Source organism: Cydia pomonella, chromosome 12 (genome assembly GCF_033807575.1).
Source record: "Cydia pomonella isolate Wapato2018A chromosome 12, ilCydPomo1, whole genome shotgun sequence".
NCBI classification, from domain to species: domain Eukaryota; kingdom Metazoa; phylum Arthropoda; class Insecta; order Lepidoptera; family Tortricidae; genus Cydia; species Cydia pomonella.
This window is the reverse complement of record NC_084714.1, coordinates 1973262-1997654: the sequence shown is the minus strand read 5'-3', so window position 1 is coordinate 1997654 and position 24393 is coordinate 1973262. Positions and strand designations below refer to the sequence as shown.

The window sequence follows — 24393 nt, the reverse complement described above, 5'->3', positions numbered from 1 at the left end:
ATGTCTATCATGTAGGTATACCTTTGGAGACCTTTGTAATAAACCTAAACTAGATGTGTTTGTGTTTTTCCATCGAGTAGTTCCGTTTGCTACCTTCCGTCTGCATCATCAGATCAGCAGCATCAGATAATTGCATTGTTATCGGAATTAAGAAAGTACCTTAAACTAAGTCCAAAAGAGAGGTATGAGGATTGTGAATGTCATCTCGATTTGTGTGGCAGGGCCCGCAGGGCACAGCACAGCGAATGTCATTCCAGATCGAGAGCAGAGCCCAACTGGGGAAGTACCTCCACCTTACAGAAAACCGAAGCCAATAAGGATGCCAGTGAGTAAATAAGGTTGCCAGAGCTCAACGAGTGTTAGGGTCGGCAACGGGCATGTACCTAACACCTCTGGAATTGCAGGCGTCCATAGGCTACGGAGACTGCTTACCATCAGGCGAGCCATATGTACAAAAAAAAAATCATACTCCAAATTTCAGCTGAATCGGATAAATACCAGGAAGTGGTTCATATTTAAGTTATAAGAAGACCCAAACAAATACCAAGAAACAGGGAAAGCTAAATAAAAGTGTGTAATAAAAATGCCTGCTACTCGTAAAACCCTTTCTCAAGTAAATTTTTTCGCAACGATCATTCGTGCGCTGATATTTCGATATCTGCCGCTATCGTTCTTGCATACTCGTATTCGAGCGACTTCAAACGGTTTGGAAATACGTTTTAGGTTACTGCAAATCATCCGGGCATTCCTACTGCCAATGCCATCTGGCTTCCGTCTGGCGAGTCTGACCTGAATTATAGTACGGACGGACGGACTCCTCAACTACAAGATACGAGTAGAGCGTAAGGCAACTCATGGTCGCACATATGTTCTCCCGTACTAATTCAGTATGGAACCATGACGGCATACCGCTTTTTTCAGTTACCTCGACATTTACCACCTGTTTTAATGTGATAAGTAATAATAACTATAAAAGAAAAGAACATGATCAGGGGGCCTATGATGACAAACGCCAAACGAATTGAAAAACTGGATCTCGATGACAGATACTTCGAAAAGTCACGTCACAATTTCCAACCATTTATAAGTTTTGACTGCCGTTTTCTATTAGCGATTGGCTAGTGCTGCGGGTAGCATTAGCGCGGCAAACGCTTCATAATCATTACGTATCTCTCGGTCTGTGAGTCAAACAGTTTAAAAGTATTTTTGCACCGTGCACCGCTGCGCCCCGTAGAAAGCGCAGTGAAAGTCGCTAGGCCGGATCGGTGTGTCCTGCGATACCGATTGGAAAGCCCGAAAACGTGTATCTGTACGGCGAGTCGGGTACAGAGATATAGTCTGGCTAACTGTTTCAGTCACAATGTGTCTAGAAAACTCGATTTAAACCGATACGCATATTTTGATATTTGAACCCTGCACACTAAACGGTTACGAAATAGCGGAATTAAATCCGGGTTGCCCAATATATCAGAATATAACTTGGGGGACAAATCATTTTAACAAATATTTTGGTGTTTTTAGGGTTCCGTACCCAAAGGGTCAAACGGTACTCTATTACTGAGACTCCGCTGTCCGTCCATCCGTCCGTCCGTCTGTCACCAGGCTGTATAGTTAGCCAGTTGAAATTTCTACAGATTATGTATTTCTGTTGCCGCTATAACAACAAATACTAAAAACAGAATAAAATAAATATTTCTTTCCAATCTCGAGGTTCTCATCCAATCACCGAAGTTAAGCAACGTCGGGCAGGGTTAGTACTTGGATGGGTGACCGTTTTTATAGATAATGGTACGGAACCCTTCCTGTGCGTTTTTTTAAGTGGTTTCGTCACTTTTTCTTTAAATATGACATCTATTTCAGTTTTAAGATATGGATATGTCCGATGTCCGAATTTGTCGCTTTTTAATTTGTCGCTTTTTAACTGGCCTATATGTTATACTTTATACTTTCATGTTATACCTTCCAGCTTCCAAAAGCGATGCCTTGCATACAGTTGTTTAAAACGCGTTGCGTAATGTAATCTGTTTGTTAACATGTAGCAAGGACACTAATTTGCATATTATTTTCCTTCTAATCTTTAGGTCTAAATACACCCAATTTTGGCTTCTATTGCTTACATCTTTCAATAGTAATAATTTAATAACCACACACACTTGTAACGGATTGCAGTCCCAATTAGACTTAAAATTTTGGACTTTGGAATCATCATATAAATTAGGTTTATGATATTGTTGTCCCTGCAGAGTTTGAGAGACTGGTGTTCTGCTGCTTACGTCACAAACACATTCAAATTCTCGCACACATTCAAAGTAACGTGTTAGTAAACATAAACGTTTTTGATTAAGATCTTTAATTTAAAAAAGTTATAGTATCAAATTTCTAAATATGCAGAGAATTTGTTTAACCTCTATCCGCCCAGAGGACTTTAAAAAAGTCCCCCGTTCCATTGTAATTTGAATCTTTTTTTCTGAGATATCAAAATCGCATTTGCTTTGGCAAGATGAAGATAGTTTATTATTCTAGTAAGTATTTATTACAATGCGCTTATGAACTTCAAATAAAACTACACCGGCTCTAACCCTACACCTCTGACCCGAGAAGATTTAAATCCCCCCTCAATTGAAGGAGGGTATCCCAATATGGACCGGCAAGAAACTCGGCGGGACACGTCTTTTCAAAACAATACATGTTAATTAACATGCATTAAATAAGAAAATATACAATTTAAATTACTATAGAAATCATGCAATTAGGTACAGTAGGTAGGTAGGTATACGAAGTTTTAATGTCTGGGCGGAAAGAGGATAAAACTGCTGGAAATTAATACATGAAACTTAAGTTCCAATAATAAAAATGACTTAAGATCTTCTGACGACTATTTAATTCCGTCTCAGTTTTGTTTTAAGAATTTGAATATAAAAGAAACAAAACTTTAATAGGGTTTTTAAAGATTCCACTTTTATTTCTGGAAACGTCCCTTGAAGATAAACAGTCGTATTTCCTCAATAAAGACAATTAAATGAATACCTTGTCTTTTGCAAAGCGATATTTGAAAAGAACCGGTATAAGATAAATTACGGTGTAAATTACGAGAAACCCATGCCGATTTTTTTTTGGCTTTTCTGGTTCTCTTATGGATCCCTGTACTTAAGCAGTGTGATAATAGCAGTTTATGTGACTGCTACATAATGCCAAGTTATGTACACATGTTACTTACACTGTTTTATCTGCACACATAATATAAGCTCTCTGTGATACGGCTGGCATTACGGCATCGTCCTTACTCTGTCACGGATATCAGGTGACAGCTCCGAAATATTTTGATCGCTCTAACTGTAATCAAAATCTGTAATTAACTACTTCTTATAACTGTAATCAAAATTTGTCTTTTTAAAATCAAAACCTGAAACTGGTACTCACGGAAATGGGAACCTAAACGTTAGCAGCGCCATCTGTTTTTAACTTCGCGCGTTTATATATCCTCATTGAATACGCATAGACACTGTCTATCGCTTAGATCCGATTACCAACTCTCTATTATTAGCCAATACGCAATTAATCCTAATACCATATAAACAATAAGTCCTTCCTCCGGGATCAGGGTCGTCGCCTGCTAGAAAGGGGCCTTGACCCCCGCTCTGGGTTTTTCCTGATGCAAAGGCTATCCATCGCAATCCAACGTGGCAATGCAGCGAGCGTGATGGGCACCTTTGCACCGGGGACGGCCCGGTAGCCAATAGGTAGGTAGTTTTTTTATACATATTCAGTTTATATTTATATTTAAGTTCTGATATATTTAGGTTTAGTTTTTATAAACAATAAATATACAATAAACCTGTCCTAATTATTACATTACAGTACGGTCAGCAAACAAGGTTGTTCCATTATCCTCCTAACCTCTTGTTAGTGTTGCTATTGTCATTATTGCTGACCGTATCTGGCGAGTCTCTTTGAATAGCGACAATTGACACGTTTATGACGTTTATAACTATGCTGTTTACCTTCACTGTTTTATTGTTTGTTTTTTGTCTATTCCAAAACGTACGAAAGAGACGACAAGGCAATAACTGCGTGATGCGATTTTCGTGACATTGCGATATTTTGTCGATCGAATAAATTAATTGTATTTTGTTATAAGGGCAATCAAATTAGAATTTTTCGAAGAATTAATTCCCAGCGAGCTGGACATCGTCTTAATATCTTTGTTTGCTCCATCCCAGGAGGTGTGCAATGCACACTGTGCATACATTTTTGCTCTTTTTAGTTTTTTGCTCGTAGATCAAAAACGGTATGCTTGACGGAAAATTAGGTTTAATCATGATGAAAACTTATAAGCAATGTGCCAAATATTGAATGCAAGATCTCGTACCGTCTAAATATGGCTTAACATTGCGCTGTAGAAGTTGTTAACGCCGCGGTCGTAAAGCAATTAAAAGCCATCTAATAACGTGTAAGTGTGACATCAACTTAGTTTATTGATATCTTCATAATGGATTAGTTCACGCGAGACATGACATTTATGCGCGGGTTCCGGATGTGGCGCTAGGGTGATATGATAATCACTTTACGTAGAAGGTAAGTTAAAGGCCGTCCGCTAGCTGGCGCGGTTGCACAGAGCGGGTTATCGAAATATAGTATGAGCGTTGCTAACTGACGCAGACGCGTGCGACGGATTTTGCCTACAATGGCACCCGCGATGGCGTGCGCCTGCTCCGTGCACCCGCTCGCGTTAGCGGACGCCCATGAAGGTTCAGGACAGACGCCATAGTACGAAGATTGTATTAAAAGGGACCGTAAATCTAGGAAATTAAAAGGAACGGAACTTCCTAGGGAAGATATGACCGTCGCGGAAGATATGTTTATTACCAAATCTTACGTGAGACACAGACATATTAAAATACATTAGAAAAGGTCACTCACGTATTTTAAGTCGAAAAACGCTTGACATGTTTCACTCCGTACCGAGTCAGGAGCTTGCGTTGGCGGACCGACTTAAAATACGTGAGTGACCCGTTTTTACTGTAATAAAAATATATTTGTTTCTAATTATTTTTTTTAGATCAGTCGGCTATATCACTAGTAATTTTTTAATAAAATTATACTGCTATGGTATACAGGGTAACAATATATATACAACTGAACACAGGTGAAAATTAGACATGTTTTCGTGATTTTTTTCTATCGAGCCAACTTTATCCTTTCATGATTTTGCTTAGAGTCTGCCCTTGCTAATAAAGTCTTCATGACGTTTGTTCGTCAAGAACACGTTGCACAGGAAGTAGCAAGCAGCAGGCAGTAGTAGTAGTAGGAAGTTCCGTACCATTATCTATAAAAACGGTCACCCATCCAAGTACTGACCCCGCCCGACGTTGCTTAACTTCGGTGATTGGATGATAACCTCGAGATTGGAAATAAATATTTATTTTATTCTGTTTTTAGTATTTGTTGTTATAGCGGCAACAGAAGTACATAATCTGTAGACTAAATTTCAACTGGCTAACTATCACGGTTCACGAGATACAGCCTGGTGACAGACGGATGGACAGACAGCGGAGTCTCAGTAATAGGGTCCCGTTTGACTCGTTGGGTACGGAACCCTAAAAACTGAAAGCCCTCCAAGTACGGTAACCGTAGCAGGGATCGGAACCGGTTTTTTGCAAAAACATCGAAATAACCATATATTTCGGTTTATTTTATACTCTAAATGTAGGACTCAGTTGTGTTTTCAGATAACGACTTCGTATTATTAGATTGCCTAATTAGAAATTAAGTAATTAACAAAGAACGAAAAAATACCGTTTTCGTTCCCATACAAAAAATACCGGTTTCTGATCCCTGAACCGTAGCAACTTACAGTTTGGGATCCCTCTATCCAATATTGTCTGAGAACTAAGTTTATATTGAAAGCCTCAGAATAATAGATTAGTTCACAAGAAACATGGTATACGGATACATTACTATTACTAAGATTAATGAAGGCGGATTTCATTACAGGAGTAATAACTATGGTACGGTGGCGGAAGACTTATATAGAGTGACATGTACAGTCAGCAGCGATTAAAAACAAATTATCTTATAAAAACTATTTTTTTTTACAATAAAATTGATGTGATTTTGATGATGAAACCAGGGCTGCCAGTACATAAATCTTGATTATACAGTCCAACGTCAAAAATTATACGAAATTCGATGGCATTATACGAAAACGATTATACCCGATTTTTTTAGTGCTTACTTCAAACAACGACTTGTATTAAGTAAATAGTAACTAAAATCTTTTAATAAGTAGCGCCGAAACACAGCACAAAAAAGTAAAACGCGTCTCACATAATAAAAAACACCCATCATAAAGAACACCAAACCGATCAAGTGGTGAGTCTATAGAGAAAAACCACTCAAACCGTTACCGTATCGTATTATCAAGTTGGCAATCCATCTGTTAATGTGTGTGCTGATATAAAAATGCGAAATAACCATTCGTGTTTTTTCGTATCCAATTATACATAATAGATACGATAATCAGTCCGATTATACGAAATTCGTATCGAATTATACGATCTGGCAGCCCTGGATGAAACATACACTAACCTGCTAGGGCCATGAAAATTGAAAACCCGCTCAAAGAAAGCGGAGGACTGGCCGTGGCCCTAGGGCCGAAATGAATTAGGCTTCACCATCATTAATCATATAGTATAATTTACTTATGATCACCGGAGATCTGTTGAAATTAATACCAATAAAACTTCTTATCGACATTATTCTTTTATCGTTTTATATGGCAATGAACCGCGTTGAACCAGATCATCTATTTATAATTCTAGCTTCTAGTGCTCTAGTCTATCAGGTCTGACTATTTATAAGCTGCACTTGTATTGGTTTACTATCTATTATTATACATGGTAACAAGAAGAATCAGAATTATAACGGCAAAGTATCATATCTCTATAATTAGCTTTCAATTTTTATATTTATATTTAGAGATTGTAGGAGTGACTGAAAATTATGATGCCTTTGGCGCCTTGTTCTAACCCTTACTAACATAAGTGAAGAAGCAGGAGCGACTTCCAGATACGGGCGGTGGACTTAGGTGGAGAAATAATGCAGGAGCTTCCAAAATTTAACACTTTAATGAGTAATAATAAACTACATGGTAGGTAAGTACTATATGTACGTATGCGTTGCTGGTTAGATGAAGAGTGGGGCGTGGGCCGCGCCCGCGCTGCTATCGCTGTGTGTGTATGTGTGTCTCATGCATGGCACACATATACGAGGCGTTAACATATTGGCCCCCCAGGAACCGAGCTCTTGTCTTCTACTGGAAATGGGCATAGGCGATTGAAGGCGCGCCGGACAGTTCCAGACATGGTGAGTACATCGGCCATTCGGGATATTCCATCAGTGCCGGGATAAAGTTGTGTTACTCGACCCAGTAACCATTGCTTTGGAGGCAGTCGGTCGTCCTTGACAAGCATCATTTCTCCTAATTTGAGTTGTCCTCCATCTTTGGTCCATTTGTGACGTTTTTGGAGCTCTGAAATATATTCATTGTAAAATGGATGCCAAACGTGGGCCTTCAGTCGTTGAACTCGCATGTAACGTGACAAGGTGCAGATGGCAGCAGATTCAGGGGCCTGGGGAGATGGGAGCAACGTGTCTGTTCGTCCGATCAAAAAATGTGACGGAGTGAGGGCTGAAGGATCTGAAGATAAAGGAGTGAGGGGTCTTCCGTTTAAAATTGCCTCGGTCATAATTAAAACGGTATTCAGTTCTTCATAGGTTAAGTTGGTACCAGAAATAATTCGCTTTTAATGATGTTTGACTGACCGAACTGCACTCTCCGCTAAACCATTAAAATGGGGACTATAAGCAGGTGAAAAGCGGAATTTTATTGATATTTTTGATGCATCAGAACTTATTTGATTTGAACTTTGTTTAAGGAATCGAGATAATTCAGTGCAGGCTCCCACAAAACAACGACCGTTATCAGAGTAAATATGTGCAGGTTTTCCTCTGCGGGCTATGAATCGGTGCAGTGCGGCCATGAATGTTTCACTGGTCAGATCGGTCACAAGTTCGATGTGAACAGCCCTTACGAGGCGTTAACAATAAGTATATATTTAAACATATAAGTACATTGACTAGCGCTGCACTGGTCGTTTATTAGTGTAGGTTTTAAGGTTCTGACGGAAGATCAGCGCTGTGGTCTCCGCAGCATTTATGCTGAGTCAGCGCCTATTCTTTACCACAACACATGACCCTCTACTAATATCTCTACTAATCTAAAAATAAGACACGTAATACATTGTTATTGATATTAGTGTCAAATTGTATGTTACTTTTTCTTTGTCTCTTGTCAATTTTCTTTTTCTCTTGTTATTTGTTTGTGTCACAAAGCATGTAAGTTGTGGTTGAATAAAGATTTTATCTATCTATCTATCTTACTATTAATGCTCTCAGTACTTCATACTCTTGACGAGAACACAACAGCGTCACCAGGTTTATCTACTTTCAGAAAACTCCATCTGTTCGTAGAGAACCCGTTAGCGATGCAATGAAACTCGCCTGAGAATGTATGCACCCACGTAATGCATAAGCAAGCAGCTCTCCAATGCTAAGAGCAGAGGGCCTACCGCGAACCACGTTCGATATGTTGCCTCTCTGTCCCACTCGTAAATTCGTACGTAAGTGTGACAGGGAGGCAACACGTCGAACGTGGTTCGCGGTAGGCCCTCAGTCGTTCATTCTACTTTACACTTAACTTACAAGATTTATTCTTTCTAGGTTTCTACACCACACCCATACTGTATAAATTCTGTAGTGTATTTGGTTGCTTAGAAAAAGTAGGACTTATTTTATCATACAGCTTTGTGATACAGATAAAGTACCACTATCTTTTAAGTGATAATTTTGGGAATGCATTACTCGTACTTACTATCTTAATATTCAAAAGTTAATTTTGAAGTCAACGAAGTCGAGTATTGTGGAAATGGGTCGGTATATGGATGATTGTCACAACATATTTTTATATATTGATTTAGTTTAATTCAATCTTAGTATTGCTTATTTTTATTTGTTATTCTTGAACATTCATAAGGTTGGGATAACCGGGCGAGTGCGAGTCGGACTCGCGCACGAAGCGTTCCGTACCATTATATATAAAAACGGCAAAAAAAAAATGTTTGTTGTATGGAAGCCCCCTTAGATATTTATTTTATTCTGTTTTTAGTATTTGTTGTTATAGCGGCAACAGAAATACATCATCTGTGAAAATTTCAACTGTCTAGCTATCACGGTTCATGAAATACAGCCTGGTGACGGACGGACGGACGGACAGCGAAGTCTCAGTAATAGGGTCCCGTTTGACCCTTTGGGTACGGAACCCTAAAAAAATGACCCTGTTCCGTATCCGTACAACACAGACTTCCTTAAACCAATGTCAACGATTAAATATGCCCCAATGACGTTCGTAGATTGTGAACGAAAATGTTCGACTAATAAATGGGTCCTTAATGACGGTTCTGTTTTTTTATTCCATATTAATTTAAATTGTATTTTTTTATTTAATGTTAGTTATAAGACTTAAGATGTAATGTTTTGAAAATATGTGTCCCGCCGAGTTTCTTGCCGGTCCCATATTGGGATACTCTTCTACAGTTTAGGAGGGATTTAAATCTCGGGTCAGAGGTGTAGGGTTAGAGCCAGCGTAACTTTATTTGACATTTATAAGCGCATTTTAATTGTAATATGAGTACTTGGAAAATTAACTATCTTTATCTAAAATGACGGGCATTATTCCGAGTCTTGATCACAAATATTGCAATCAAAATAACGTAATTGACTTGAAACGCCTAAAGCGACAAGAAATTAAAGAGATATAAAAAACATGTTTTTATTGCACTTCCTCTAGCGACTTTGGACGATCCACGTGTACTTTAACCTTGGACGTTTTAGGACTAGTCATAAACAACTATTTACATTGCACATGTCCAGAAATTGTTAAGTACATGATAATAGCTATGGGCCATGGCGGACACGCCATAGTTATTTGACAACCTGTCTGGCCTAGTGAGTAGTGACACCTATGCCTTTGTATGCCTGCGCCATACCTACTTGTATGCCTGCGCAGTTTTACCTGTACAGTTCAACTGCACAGTCGAATGCCACACACGGTCCGTTTTACCAGTGGAGTTGATAAAACTGCGCAGACATGACCCTAGTGTGTATGGCCAGCGTTACACTTATGTAGCTATCTGTGTTAATAGTTTGTGTGACTGCTACATAATGAAAGGCATTAAAATACGAGTGTGGGTTTAAGAAACGAACGAAGTGAGTTTCTTAAAAGGACCACACGAGTTGTCGCCAACGTATTGCGAACCCGCTAATATTTGCCAACGTCATGGAGTAGATGGCGCTAGTAGTCACGTTTAACTTAAGTAACCGCTTCGAAGTTATTGGGATTTTTTGAGGGAAGGTGAGAGGGTAGATGAGAACGACAGTAGGAAAAAGGAGGTTGTGTGCGAACAGATCGACGCGGCAGTGATATTTGCTTTTAGATCAAGTCAAGAACGTTCTTATGGTGTTATTAGAATAATGATGTGTCTCTAGTATATTGTGACCAACGTTATCAGTACTCAGAGTGAACAGTGATCCAGTGAGGCTAATATGAACTTAAGGTAAACTTTGTGTGAGGAAAGGGGTCGCTATAAGGGGAGGTTTGGAGGCGACTATTAAGCTCAAGAAACCAGGTGGATAATCATGTGATACTCATGTTATATGTAGGTAATAAAGTCGGACACCAGCACAACTCATATCGTCATCTCACTAACATCCAGGCCTCGTATAGGTATGTAGTACATTTACATATCGCTTTCCAGTATCCGTAAAACCATTAGCTCATTCGATAGGTTAATAAGTATGGTGAGCTTGACGACATGGTGGAGCATGCTGGGAATTTTTATTCACATGCACTGTTATCATCATCAAAAGTAACATATATTTATCTCTAACATATGAAAAGTCAATTTATTTACGCGCGTACATCTAAAGAGCTACAATATTTGGTTTATTTAATTCAATTTAATGTTTTATTTCAACCATGAAGCCCATATTTATATTATTTCTACCAAAAAGGTATTCAGCAGGCGAATGTTAGTGGTTCACCTGAGCACATAGGCAATTGAGTGAGTACCTACATACATTTTAACTGAACATTCTTGCTCTTTGATATACAAGAGATTGCAAGTGTCAGTAGGTATCATAATATAGTTTATAAAAAGCAGATATATAAATACATACTTTCACGATTATTAATATTTTGCGACAAAGGGTAGTCTGAATTAAAAAGCTCTCTTTAATCTTTGAAAACAGTGTGTTTATTAGCCCTATAGCAGCTATAAGCAGTGGAATGGAATGGAATTTCATGTTATGGTTTTGAATGATATAAATATTTAAATTTTTATGTTTTAGAACCAGTATTTGACAATAATTGATGTGATAAAAATGTTTATGTTTTACCAGAGCAGCAAAGTTTGTTTTCAACTCACGTGCCTTGAAACACTCGCAACGCTCAAGATTTTACTTTTACGCTCATGATTATATGTGACGTTACTAAACAGATTCAACATTTCTATGTTAAAAGAATGAGAGAGTGGCAAAGATTGTCACATCAGAAAATATAGTTATCTCTACTGAATAATAAAAGGTAATCAGTAATCATTTATGAATCAGGTAAGTCTCAGTAAACATTCGTAATTCGTGTTTACTATAAATCCTATAAAACAAGTATTTATCATCAGTTTTTAAACACTGACTTAGTAACATTTTACCTTCAACAAGAGCCTTAGAACTCTTAAGTCTCACATTTCATTATATTGAAACCAAGTACCTAACTACATATTTCATTAAACATGTCGAAAATAATAAAAGGTGAAAGGACATTCAACTCAAATTTTAACGCCCAAAGCGGTAGAAATTTTTCAATTATCGGTGAAGTGTCAGCAATTATCCAATTGTTCTCTTAAATGTCTAATGAATGGTGCCATTACCATACCTGCTCATACCTAACAGGTCAAACTGCTCAAACCTAAGTTTAAGTTAAACAAGAGGTTTAACTATAATCTATATTTAGGTACCTATACGTTATGTTAATTTTGATATTTATATTTGATTATGTAGGGGACAAGGTACTTTACCTACGTGTTTAGATTTAGTTGCCTGACCAATCTTTGATATATGTAAATTAAATAAAATCATGCACTAATAAACATTTACGACATTTTGAATTAAAATTTGCTGGTCAATTTGTGTTGTGACCCAGGATACATCCTTTCAAACAGCGACTTTATCACAGATTCAAATCATGCTGTTGATCAACAATTCATTAACAAAATAATTAACATTTTAATATTAAAATAATAAGAATCAAAATCTCTCATTCATTGTTCTGTTTGGCGGAATAGTTGTTATAGTTAATAGTATCAAATTTAAAGTTTATTTATCATGCGGATAGTGATATAATGCCTTGCCGACTGTTGTTGCTTACAAACCAGTTTAGGTCTGACCCCCGATTTGGTATATTTTCTGTAACTTCGGGATCTAGTTATATTGGTGTTTATAACATTTTGTGAAAAGGACCATAATCTCTTATGAATGATGCTTTTGTATAACACGCATTGCTTGCAGAATATCCGCTTTATCACAAATTATCAGCTCAGCCCTGATTTGACTCGTCGTGTGCGCAAGTGTGCGTGGTGGATGGAAACAATTTATACTGCGTGTCTTTTTAGAAAACGAATGTATCATGTTTAACGTATTAGGTAGGAACCAGATTTAACATTCGTTCGATATACTTATATGATCCATAAATATTCTCTTAGAATGAAACAAAATTTATTTTATCAAGATTAATAAAATAATACAGTACAAATATTCTTTGTTGCTCACCAATATAAAAACGAAAATAACATACAGATTAAGCACATAACTCAAACTATGGTGCACAACAAGCGGTCTTATCGCTGAAGAGCGACATCTTCCAAACAACCAAACTAGGCTATTATAATCGTATGTTTTGCGCATCCATATCTTCACTAAGCTAAAATCAGAAGCATTCGCATTGCGTGTAATTCAAAATTCGAAATCAACCCTTTCACTTCGTTTGAAGGACTAGAACCACTCATAACATAAGAGATGTTAAGGAATGTCTTGCCTCATTGTTGTTTGTTGTTACAGTTGTAAGGTATTGGTACGGGTTGGTTTCTTAGAAGTTATAGGTATCATTTAGATGTAGTAACCTGTAACGTGCCTTAATGAAAATGCAGGAGGCACTTGAAATCAGATTACAATTTGATGTCATAATATGTACATGGCTACCCAAACTCAAAGGACCAGGACCATCATTGAGACCCAATCAGAATCGCGCAGCCACTCCAATGGCACCAGCAAACTGCCAATATGGGGCTCTCGCTAGATTTAACAGTAGGCATGCATGATATTGCTGTCCTAAAAAATAAACGGTTAAAAGGATTGTAAACGAATAAAGAACTGCCGAATATAAATATTATGTTTAAATAATATTCACTTACTTTTTCTGTTCATGTAACTCAGCACAGTATCTTGATTCAATCCCAATTAACATTCCAATCTAGAGATTGTCATCAGAGAATCAATAAATATCAACTTGTATAACAGTAAATTGCAAACGCAAAACTGTTTACTATAAGCCACCAGGCTATTATAATATATATGTTTGCACCTAAGCCATACCCTATAGGTATAAGGACTTCCTATTATTATTCAACCATTGATTCATAGTGTGGACAGTCACAGATTAGCGATTTGATATAAACTAATTAGATAAATATTAACTTAACTTCTGAATTGTGTATGTATCTATGTCATGTACATGCGATGACCCAAACCTAGGGTTAAAAATATTAAAATATATTATTATTGAGAAGACTTCAAATGAATTGCATACTAATTGAATGGGCTAGTGGTTTCTTTATTATGTATTTTATTCCAACAAAAACAGGTAAGGGAGTGGTAGATAATTTAAAGAATAGTCACTAGCCATGCAAAACTATTTTAATTTTGTTAAATGAAAGTGGAATCGAGCAGTAGATGTTAATTGATGTCGCCAACTCAATCGAGTCTACTCGTCGTAGATGTACATATTAAGTACCTTCAACCTTCATACTCATAGTAATAATTACAATAAGATCAGAATTTCTCAAGTATTGTGTTATTTTAATAAATGTAATGACAGAAGTAATTCAGATTTAATATCATCTATTTTGTATAATATCATCTTTAGAAACAATAAAAAGGACTTTATTATTAATTATTTTAGTATGCAAAAGCTCAGACCATTAAACCTTTAAAAGGAAGAGATTAATCATAAGCCAAATAATTATTGATAATAATTGATCGGGACACCTCAGCTTGTTAGCTTGTTTATCAGATTTAATCGGATTGAAATGCAGACTGGAGCTACACTATGATCCCAAGAATCATAATCACAATTAGAATCAGATGTCATATAAGGAAGTTCGATATCTTTCTTGATTCATTTTAATATTGCCGTGAAATATCGTAGTGTTAAGGCTGCACTCGACGCCAATGACCTCGCGCGTGTGGGCGGAGCTTTATACCCCTCACCGCACCACCCACTGCAAAAGATCGAGCGCGCAGAGCTATGCGTTCGAAATAGAATATCGCTTGCTCGCGCGTGCAATGCAGCACAGGTCCGTCTAGCAATACGACTTGCCTCGCACTGCCTCCGCAGAGGGGGGTAATGGTAGGAATCTAGGCGGAATTTAGGCTTATTGTTTTTAGAAATTGAGGCATAGTTTTATGAAATTGCAAAAAGCAAGAAAACCAAATCATTTTATAGTGTCTTGTGAGAATGATTGTAAAGTTCCATATTTTTGCAGAAGTAATACCGATCTAACTGAAAGAAATATAGTTGTGTAAATTAAAATAGATTTCCAGAAAAATATATCGTTGGTCATATCTTGTAGATTGTTATATGTTTTTTGCTGCTCAGAAAGTATCAATGTTTAATATAAAATATGGTTCTGAATAACTTAGTTTTACGGTATTTTGCGGGAAGAGGAGCCTTAATTGTTTTATGTACGACTCCTACAGTAGCAATAGTCACAAGACAGATTTATCAAAGTCTTATTCGTTGCCGTATCGTCATAAGTCACTGTGGACACCTGTCCTGTGTGGTTCTTCACCAGTGCACTCGAAGCCGCTCTTTCTTGGGCGGTGTATGCTAGCCTGTAATGTGGATTTATCTTTAATGTTATTCTGTTCGCCCAACGACGTGTGACCATACGTCCATCCCTACGCTTCCTTGGCTCTTCCTTTCTTGGTTCGGCCTCGATAGCCGAAGAAACTAAGAACGCTATGGGTACTAACAGTGGATAACCTCGGTGATGTCGAGTTTGTCAAGAGTTGAAGCAGTTGCACCGTAGTAACGTTCAAGCTTTCTTCGCCAGCATCATATCTCAAATGCATCTGTCCTATGATGGGTTTCAGTTTCAATGGTCTAGGTTTCGGACATGTAAAGAATATGATCGAGAAACCAAGGCGCCCGCATTAGTCTGATCCTTGTTTTATGTTATTCCATATGCATATCCTGGCGAGTCGTTTAACCGCAGCTTTGGCCACATGAGCTCTTCTGATCACCTTTTAGTCGCAGATGCCATCATCACTTATTTAAAATACCAAGTAAACCAACAACTTGCCTCAAGATCGTGCAATTCATTGATTCTCTTAATTTTACAAGGAAGATCGACATGCATCATCTTCGTCTCATTTCTATTGATCATAAGGTATGGATCTGCATCCTGAAAATGGACTCATTACTGGCATACCCAATCTTTTGTAGCAGAACCGAAATTCATTTTCCACGGACACTTAACCTAATATAGTCATGTCATCTGCAAAACTGAGTTTATTGATTAGTTGGCCACCAACTTGGACATCACCCTCACAACCTTCCTATACTCATTGTCTATTCACAGATCTCAGTGAACAGTTGCACTCCTCGTTCAACTATAAAAGGATTACGTGTTACGGTATCCCCATTTCTCATAACTCTGAACATTTAACTCCAGTTAAAGAAATCAAAAGCCTTTGCGAATGCGAAGTCAATAAAGCGCAAAGCCTTAAAGAGTATACGCCGCACCCACTGTATTCTTTATTAATTGGCACACGTTGAGAATTTGCTACTGAGTACCCATCTATATGTCTCGCATGGTTGTTAAAGTTGTGAAGTGATTATTCGTGAATAAAAGAAACAGATTGGGTCAATTTGATGGACACAGCAGTTAAAACACTGTGGTGCGGAAGGCTGGCGATATTTTGCTTAATTTAAGATCTGATCGGAATGAGGAAGATGGATCGGTACCTCGGATGTACAGTATATGTATTGCTGTTTCTACCATCCTTAGCAGGACTGATGCATGTGCACGGGGATGTAATCAAAGAGTAAACATATCGAAAGCTGCCACGAAAAGCGGACTTAATGTGTTGCGTGCCGTTAAGCCTGAGGACACCACGTATATGACCCTTCGAAATCTTAAGATTTTCAAATAGATAAGACGGCTGTTAATCGCGAATGACTCCAAAAAGCAATGATGCAAAGTGTAAGGTAGGTCTGGCAGACATATTTAATAGGTTATAACGGTTTAAAAATGGTGTGATGTGAGAACGGCAAGAAACAGAAAAGAAAAGCATTTTGAATGCGTTGAATTAATACCGAGGTACTCGCCAGCATCCACCCCCCAAAGGCGGTATCAGTGTAGCTCAATTTAGACAGAATAAAGTGTGGCAAAAATGTTTATGCGTAAATCGACGTGAATAAAATCACGGACGCGATATAATACTTTTAAAACTGTTGCTGACAACTTGACTGTCCCAACATATTTAAACTAGATTATTTCACACCAGGCGCGATATAAACGCACCAGAGAATGATAAGAAGAATAAAAACCACTTTGCAAACAAAAAAAACAGAGTTCATTTTGACTCAATATCTGCTTGATAAATCGAAATGAACGGTAAGAAAAGGTGCCTTGAATATCACATCACTTGTTTTGGATTTGACGGTTCGAAGTGGGAGCCTGATTTGACAAGTCTGTTGAATGTCCAATTAGCAAAAGGAGTGTGGTCGAGTTGTAAATAGATTCTATTTTACATTCTGATTTGTGATTATATAAAAATAGCGTGATTCTCCCTTGGCTGGGGAGGGCTGCCGGACATGAAGTGGGTGCACCCAGAGATGGACATGTCAACAGTGGCCTTAATGGATAAGCGAATAGATTTAAAGCGAATACTTAACATAGTAGATTACTGCGAGTAATATTCAGTAAAGAGAAGTAGTGGGAATTTAGGTTACATACACCCGTTCGGATAAGATGGCCGCATTTGTCTGTGTGGTAACTATCATTGCATATAAAAAACGTATGTTCTTTTCGTTCTCGCGGTCGTCGCAGTGTTCAAAACAGTTACAGTTGTTTACGTCTGCTGTAGTAATAGTTGTGACACTTGAAGTGGTGAAATAGGTTATTATGTTAATAACGATGTCAAAAGAGCAAAGTGACAAAGTGACAGAGCGAATCACAGATGGTAGTTACAGATGGGATAAACCTATCGCGAACGGAGCTCTCACTGTTTAATAATACCGATATTTGATATCAGATCGCATTGCCACTCTCTGACACATGGGCCGCATGACGCGGTCTCTTCTCGTGACCTAAATTGCAACTAGAGACTGCTCGGAGCAATCGAGAACCGTACGCGCTGGAGTGTAAGAAATAACATTGGTCATGGGTTGACGGAGAGACCAGTAATGGACCAAATATGACAGGTCGCAGCCGTGATCCCACTCAGCTTAGCTCAGACATCGATGGACGCTCACACCAGTTTCAGAATCCTGCTTTCAATCAGTTTAGCACGGAAATTGATCAGTATTCAGATCAGTCTTAGGATCCTGTTATTATTTGGCTCAGCACAAACATTGATGAATGCTCAGACCAGACTCAGAATCCTGTTCTTTATCAGCTCAAGACAGATCACTCACAATCACAACTCAACTCAGACCAGATGCACGATTGGATCGATCTCAGAAACGCAGTGTCTCAGCACATTTCTGTAACGTCATCAGAAATTGCACAAAGTCTCAGGCCGTGCCGATTCACGACGCAAAGGGTGAACCATGCGGTTCGAGAAAACACATTGTTATTCACAAGTGTTCTTATTATCTAGTTGTTGATTTATTTATATGTATGTTTGCCTATAGACATCTAATTTCAATTAAGAGTAGCATTTTCTTTCTGGGCGGGAGTGTCGCCAACGTATTGCGAACCCGCTAATATTTGCCAACGTCATGGAGTAGATGGCGCTAGTAGTCACGTTTAACTTAAGTAACCGCTTCGAGGTTATTGGGATTTTTTGAGGGAAGGTGAGAGGGTAGATGAGAACGACAGTAGGAAAAAGGAGGTTGTGTGCGAACAGATCGACGCGGCAGTGATATTTGCTTTTGGATCAAGTCAAGAACGTTCTTATGGTGTTATTAGAATAATGATGTGTCTCTAGTATATTGTGACCAACGTTATCAGTACTCAGAGTGAACAGTGATCCAGTGAGGCTAATATGAACTTAAGGTAAACTTTGTGTGAGGAAAGGGGTCGCTATAAGGGGAGGTTTGGAGGCGGCTATTAAGCTCAAGAAACCAGGTGGATAATCATGTGATACTCATGTTATATGTAGGTAATAAAGTCGGACACCAGCACAACTCATATCGTCATCTCACTAACATCCAGGCCTCGTATAGGTATGTAGTACATTTACATATCGCTTTCCAGTATCCGTAAAACCATTAGCTCATTCGATAGGTTAATAAGTATGGTGAGCTTGACGACACGAGTGTCGAAATTGTATGCAATTGACATTTCATTTCGAACAAAAAGGCATCTCGACTGATATTAGAGGTCAAATCAAATCGATTTTGATGTAGTAATGAAACAACTACAACATTTTCACAGATAAGAAATTTGTCGTAACAAAACAGTTTATCTTAATATTGACTATTATTTACGGATTGTGAAGGCATCATAGAAGGTTTATATGACACGAGTTAGTATGACATATTATTTATTAATTTACCTATTGACACAGTACCAATCATTTTATTCGCATCACATGTAATATTTGTATAATTATTTAGCTGTAAGATTAGTTTTAGTATTAACATTGTACGCCGCATCGCGGTTGATTGTGATGATTCTACCCTAACATAATTTTTAGATCATTGTAACTCACAATATGACAATAAAGATTTCAATTTCAATTCCAATTTCAATGATATGTGTGTAGATAAACATATAAATGTATCTATGACTATGCAACCACTACCACATATTGCCGTGTACCATTGTATGTACATACCATTTAAATACCTCCGTTGTTGTGAAACCGATATTGTTCAGTTTAGTTCATCGATCTTTGTACGACTTCCTCGAATGAACATTGTTCTCTCTGTCTGTTGCAGGTGCGGAAGGGAGATAGACAAATCAGCTTTTCCTCATAATGGTATGTAACAATAGCAATCATTCCTTTATTACTATTGTTTGAATAAGCTAATTAATATTATTATATTACACGCGTCGGTATATTAATATTATGCTGACAAAAACCTGCCTAGTTTATAAGGAGGCCGGAATTATCATGGCAGTTTGAATTGTCATTTGTCATTAGGGACTTCTCATTTATCGACTTTCGATATACCTATATCGATACAATATAGAATACAACATATTAAAAAATATTAAAGGTAGAGGTAAATAACAAGCGGTCTTATCGCTAAAGGGCGATTTCTTCCAGATAACTTTTGAGTAGTTGAAAATGCGAAATAGAGATGTGCAACAAAAACAATGGAAACTTAATCGTTAATAGTTTCAAATTTAATTACTTCAGTTCCGTGTTTTTTTTTTCAATTTCATATTCCAACTCTGTTTTAGTCCTAAAAAATATTTCATTATGTAGTTTCTTCATAAAAGAAAAAAGTAGTCAAGTCGTCTTTTATTCCATTAAGTAGATCTTAAATTACTTCTTTTACGAATATAAATTAACTATAGATACTCGTAATATATATGTATAAAGAGAGTAAGTTCGACTGTAAATGTATGGAAGCGGCTTTTTGGTGCCGGTTCCATATGATTCGTCTTCCCCTTAGATTTGAGAATTTTAGGTAAATATCTCCGTCGCGCTGACAGGAGTGGCTCCTAAAATTAGTGCGATAAGGACAACTGCAGCTTAGGCGAAAAATCCTGGATACAAGTCGCAGAAATAGAGCTTTTGTGCTCGAAATTTTCCTCCTTCAAAACCTAACGGTATGAGAAAGAAATTATCTGTGTCTAACCGTTTTGATTTTTGCTTTTATTGTAGCCAATTTTGAATGCTAGGTGTCTGACGGCGCATTTATGCCGTTTTTAGCGGTTTTTAAGGTGACCTAGTTCTTACAAAAACAAAATACCTAAACGTCTAAACGCAGATACTGGTAATATTGAAATCATATTAAAAAAAATATTCATCTACGGCCAAAATGAAGAAAATGTCGAGAACGTTTGTATGGGAAGAATTACCACTAATATTTCCCCTAAAGGGGCCCATTGATTAACAGTCCGCCGGATATTGTCGGCCTGTCAGTTCGGAACTGTCAACTTTTTGTTCTAACTGACAGGCTGATATCGTCCGGCGGACTGTTAGGCTGGTTTTAGTGGCATGCGGACCGTCAGTACGGAGCGATCCGCACCGACTATTTGTCAGCCTTACTCTAAGGGCCTCCGCTAGCTGGCGCGGGTGCACGGAGCTGACGAGCGGGTTAACGTAAAATAGTATGAGCAACGCTAACTGAAGCGGATGCGTGCGGCGGATTTCACCTACAAATAGCACCCGCGTGCGGGAGTCCGCGTCAGCTAGCGTAGGCCCTAAAACGCTTCCTGAACTTAATACATATTGGTGCGGTGCGAAGCGCTGGTGGCCTAGCGGTAAGAGCGTGCGACTTGCAATCCGGAGGTCGCGGGTTCAAACCCCGGCTCGTACCAATGAGTTTTATGTACGAAATGTTATTTGATATTTACCAGTCGCTTTTCGTTGAAGGAAAACATCGTGAGGAAACCGGACTAATCCCAACAAGGCCTAGTTTTACCCTCTGGGTTGGAAGGTCAGATGGCAGTCGCTTTCGTAAAAACTAGTGACTAAGCCAAATTTTGGGATTAGTTGTCAAAGCGGACCCCAGGCTCCCTTAAGCCGTGGCAATATGCCGGGACAACGCTAGGAAGAAAGGTCCGGTGCGGCGCGATCCGTACTGACGGTCCGCATGACACTAAAACCAGCCTTAATTAGAGGGCCCCTTTAAAGGTAAAGCTTCAAAAACTGGTCAGTATTTTCGCCTAATAGCACTGAGACCCACGACCTCTACCGTAAACACAGCTAATTTATTCCACCCATACACTACAGCCCCGTTTGTTGTCAAAACAAGCTCCGTATTGAACACCCGGTTATCTTAATACATTCATTCATTATATTTTCAATCGAAAACGACTATATATAATAACATATATGACGTTCTTACTATGCGATCACGATGATTTAAACGAATATACCTCCATTATGAAAATGAGATTGATCATTTATTTTAAATTTGCGGAACTCTAGATAATTTAAAAAATAATGGAATAGCAATAGTAATAATTTGAAACTCGTATGGTTTTTCCTGTTAAGTCCCGAGTTCCTTTTAAAAGGACAAAATCAAATCGCATTTTGAACTACATATAATGGAATAAAAGAAAGTTCAAATTTCAAAACTGAAATGACTGGGTCTTAGGTCGAGGACTGGATGCAAGCGGCGCGCGGCGCGGCGAGCGGCAAATCAAGGCCGTTCATACTATTACTTGTCTATTATTAACCTATCATCATCATTCAATTTTAGAGCTGGGTTCTTATCGGTGCAACTTGATGAAGTTGTCTCCACCTTGCTCTGTCAGAAGCCAGCCCTGTGAGGCTGTGACCTGGTACCACACGGCCCCTACATGCTCCGTATACTTGACTGACTCATATAACTTTTCCTTGGTCTTCCCCTCCCTACTCTCCGACCATTAATTTTCCCTTTTTTGTCTCTGATGTCGTGTCGTAACAGCTGACCGATTATTTTTCCTCTTCTATTTTAAATAATGCTCATTAAGCTTCTCTTTTCCTTTACTCTTTTTAGGACTGCTTCATTGGTTACTTTATCTGTCGAACTTTCCTTCCATCCTTCGCCAACACCACATCTTAAATGCTTGTAAATATTTTTGATGTTGTACCTATCGTCGAGCGCAATGTATGAATGGCCTTGTCGCTCGCGATCCCTCGCGCCGCTTGCGTCGAGTCCGCGGCCTTAGGAGGATTGATTTGTGTTTAAACCGGTGTCGAATACCGGTTTGAAATCTAATCGCTACTGGTTTTGGTTTGGCGAGCCCCGACAGCAACATTTGAATAACTATACATTTGTGTGGTTTCGTATTGAAGACCTTACAAATGTTAGATATTTACATAATTATTAACCTTTGGATGTCAAAAACGCTGAGTCGTTATGAGTTCTCATTGTAAACTTTTCTTTTAAACTATGAAATTGAATATTTTATATTTTCTGTCAAAACTAAACTGTTGGTATTATTTGTCAGCATCAAAAGTACCTATCTACCATTTGTGCTATTAGTTTTTAGGTTAGATTAGGCTGGTATTTTTTTTGCTTATCATTTTAGTATTTAACGTTATATCGATATATCGTTATAAGCTTATTCTATCTAAAAATAAAAACCAATAATGCGTTTTTTTTTTCAACGCAATCTTTTCCATTGAGAATTTTTTTTTTATTAGTTTTAGTTAATACTTGCTTTGATTTTAAAGTCTTGTAAAGTTTGCTCTGACTCAGGATTAGCCAGCACAACATTGTTCAATCCAGTGTTAGGTGCCCGAAGAGGCTCACCTCATACCAAACAAACAAACAAACATTTATTCAGCGAATAGGCCACAGTGGGCACTTTTACATGTCAAATAGTTACAATCATTAAAATAACAAAATACAATTACAAATATGATATGGAATCGATTAAATATTAGATACTTTATTAGAGATGTACACAGTCTCTAAATTACACAAAAAAACTATGATAAAAAATACGAATAACAAATACTGAAATTCTCTAGAGATTTAAAAGGCTCTAAGTGTCGGAGGTAAAATATAATTAAAAAAAAAAATGATTATTAAAATATCCTTAGAGATGTAAAGGGAAAGGGTCTCCAAGACTTGAATTCTTTTCTTTGTTAAATAATTAAGACATCTAGAACCGAATGAAGTGTCTCACGTTAATGCCACTCAAAAGTAAAGTTACATACTTATAACTCCATCAAAATGTGGTAAAGGTCCTCTACGACATTCAGACATTATGTGATGTGTTACTTTATACTATGAAGTGATAGTTTGTTTATAATACATAATACGCGTATCGAGCCGGTGAAAGTTATTATTGATGCCACTTTCAATTTTACTTCCACTCTGTTGTGTAACGTGTGACAAAAGTTCGCTATGATGAAGTGTGCTCACCAGGGATCGGAAGCCGGTATTTTTTGTATGGGAACGAAAACGGTATTTTTTCGTTCTTTGTTAATTACTTCATTTCTACTGAGGCAATCTAATAATACGAAGTCGTTATCTGTAAACACAACTGAGTCCTACATTTAGAGTATAAAATAAACCGAAATATATGGTTATTTCGATGTTTTTGCAAAAAACCGGTTCCGATCGCTGGTGCTCACGATAAAATGTGCTCGTGCATCATTTAGTATATTTTTTTATTAACAGAAAATCCAAATTCAATCCAACCACCAAGATTCGTGTCTACAAGACTAGTTCGGCCAATTTTGAAGTATAGGTGTGAAGCTTGGACTCTGACTCAGAAAGAAGAGAGAGATGAGAGGAGAATCTGGCAGAAGATTTTGGGGCTTATCAGAGATGAAGATGGAACTTGGAGGCGTAGGAAGATTAGGGAGCTAGAGGAGCTGGTTGCGGTGCCTTGTCCGCCCTCAGAATACCTAAATGGCGTGAAGTGGTGCACGATAGGGCAGAGTGACGCTCTCTTGTGTCAGAGGCCAAGATCCTGTTCGAGTCACTGAGCCAGTGAAGTAAGTAAGTAACAGAAAATTAAAAAGTCATTTTTGATAATGTAAAAGTGGAAAAATTACTGTCTTAAGACTTGAACTCACGGCCACTGGATACATAATCATCTGAGCTACCAAGATCTCGTCCATTGCCAGCAAATCTTTCCACCATATGGGCCC

General features: G+C 38.0%; 1 protein-coding gene across 1 annotated transcript in view; it reads left to right on the top strand.

Moving 5' to 3' along the window:
* The window catches only part of LOC133523252 (E3 ubiquitin-protein ligase RNF144A), a 242828-nt gene that overhangs the window by 8629 nt on the left and 209806 nt on the right, over positions 1–24393 (top strand). Inside the window, exon 2 of the mRNA XM_061858734.1 lies at positions 19562–19602. The gene's annotated coding sequence lies outside the window, so the exon portion shown is untranslated. The remainder of the gene's footprint in view (positions 1–19561; positions 19603–24393) is intronic.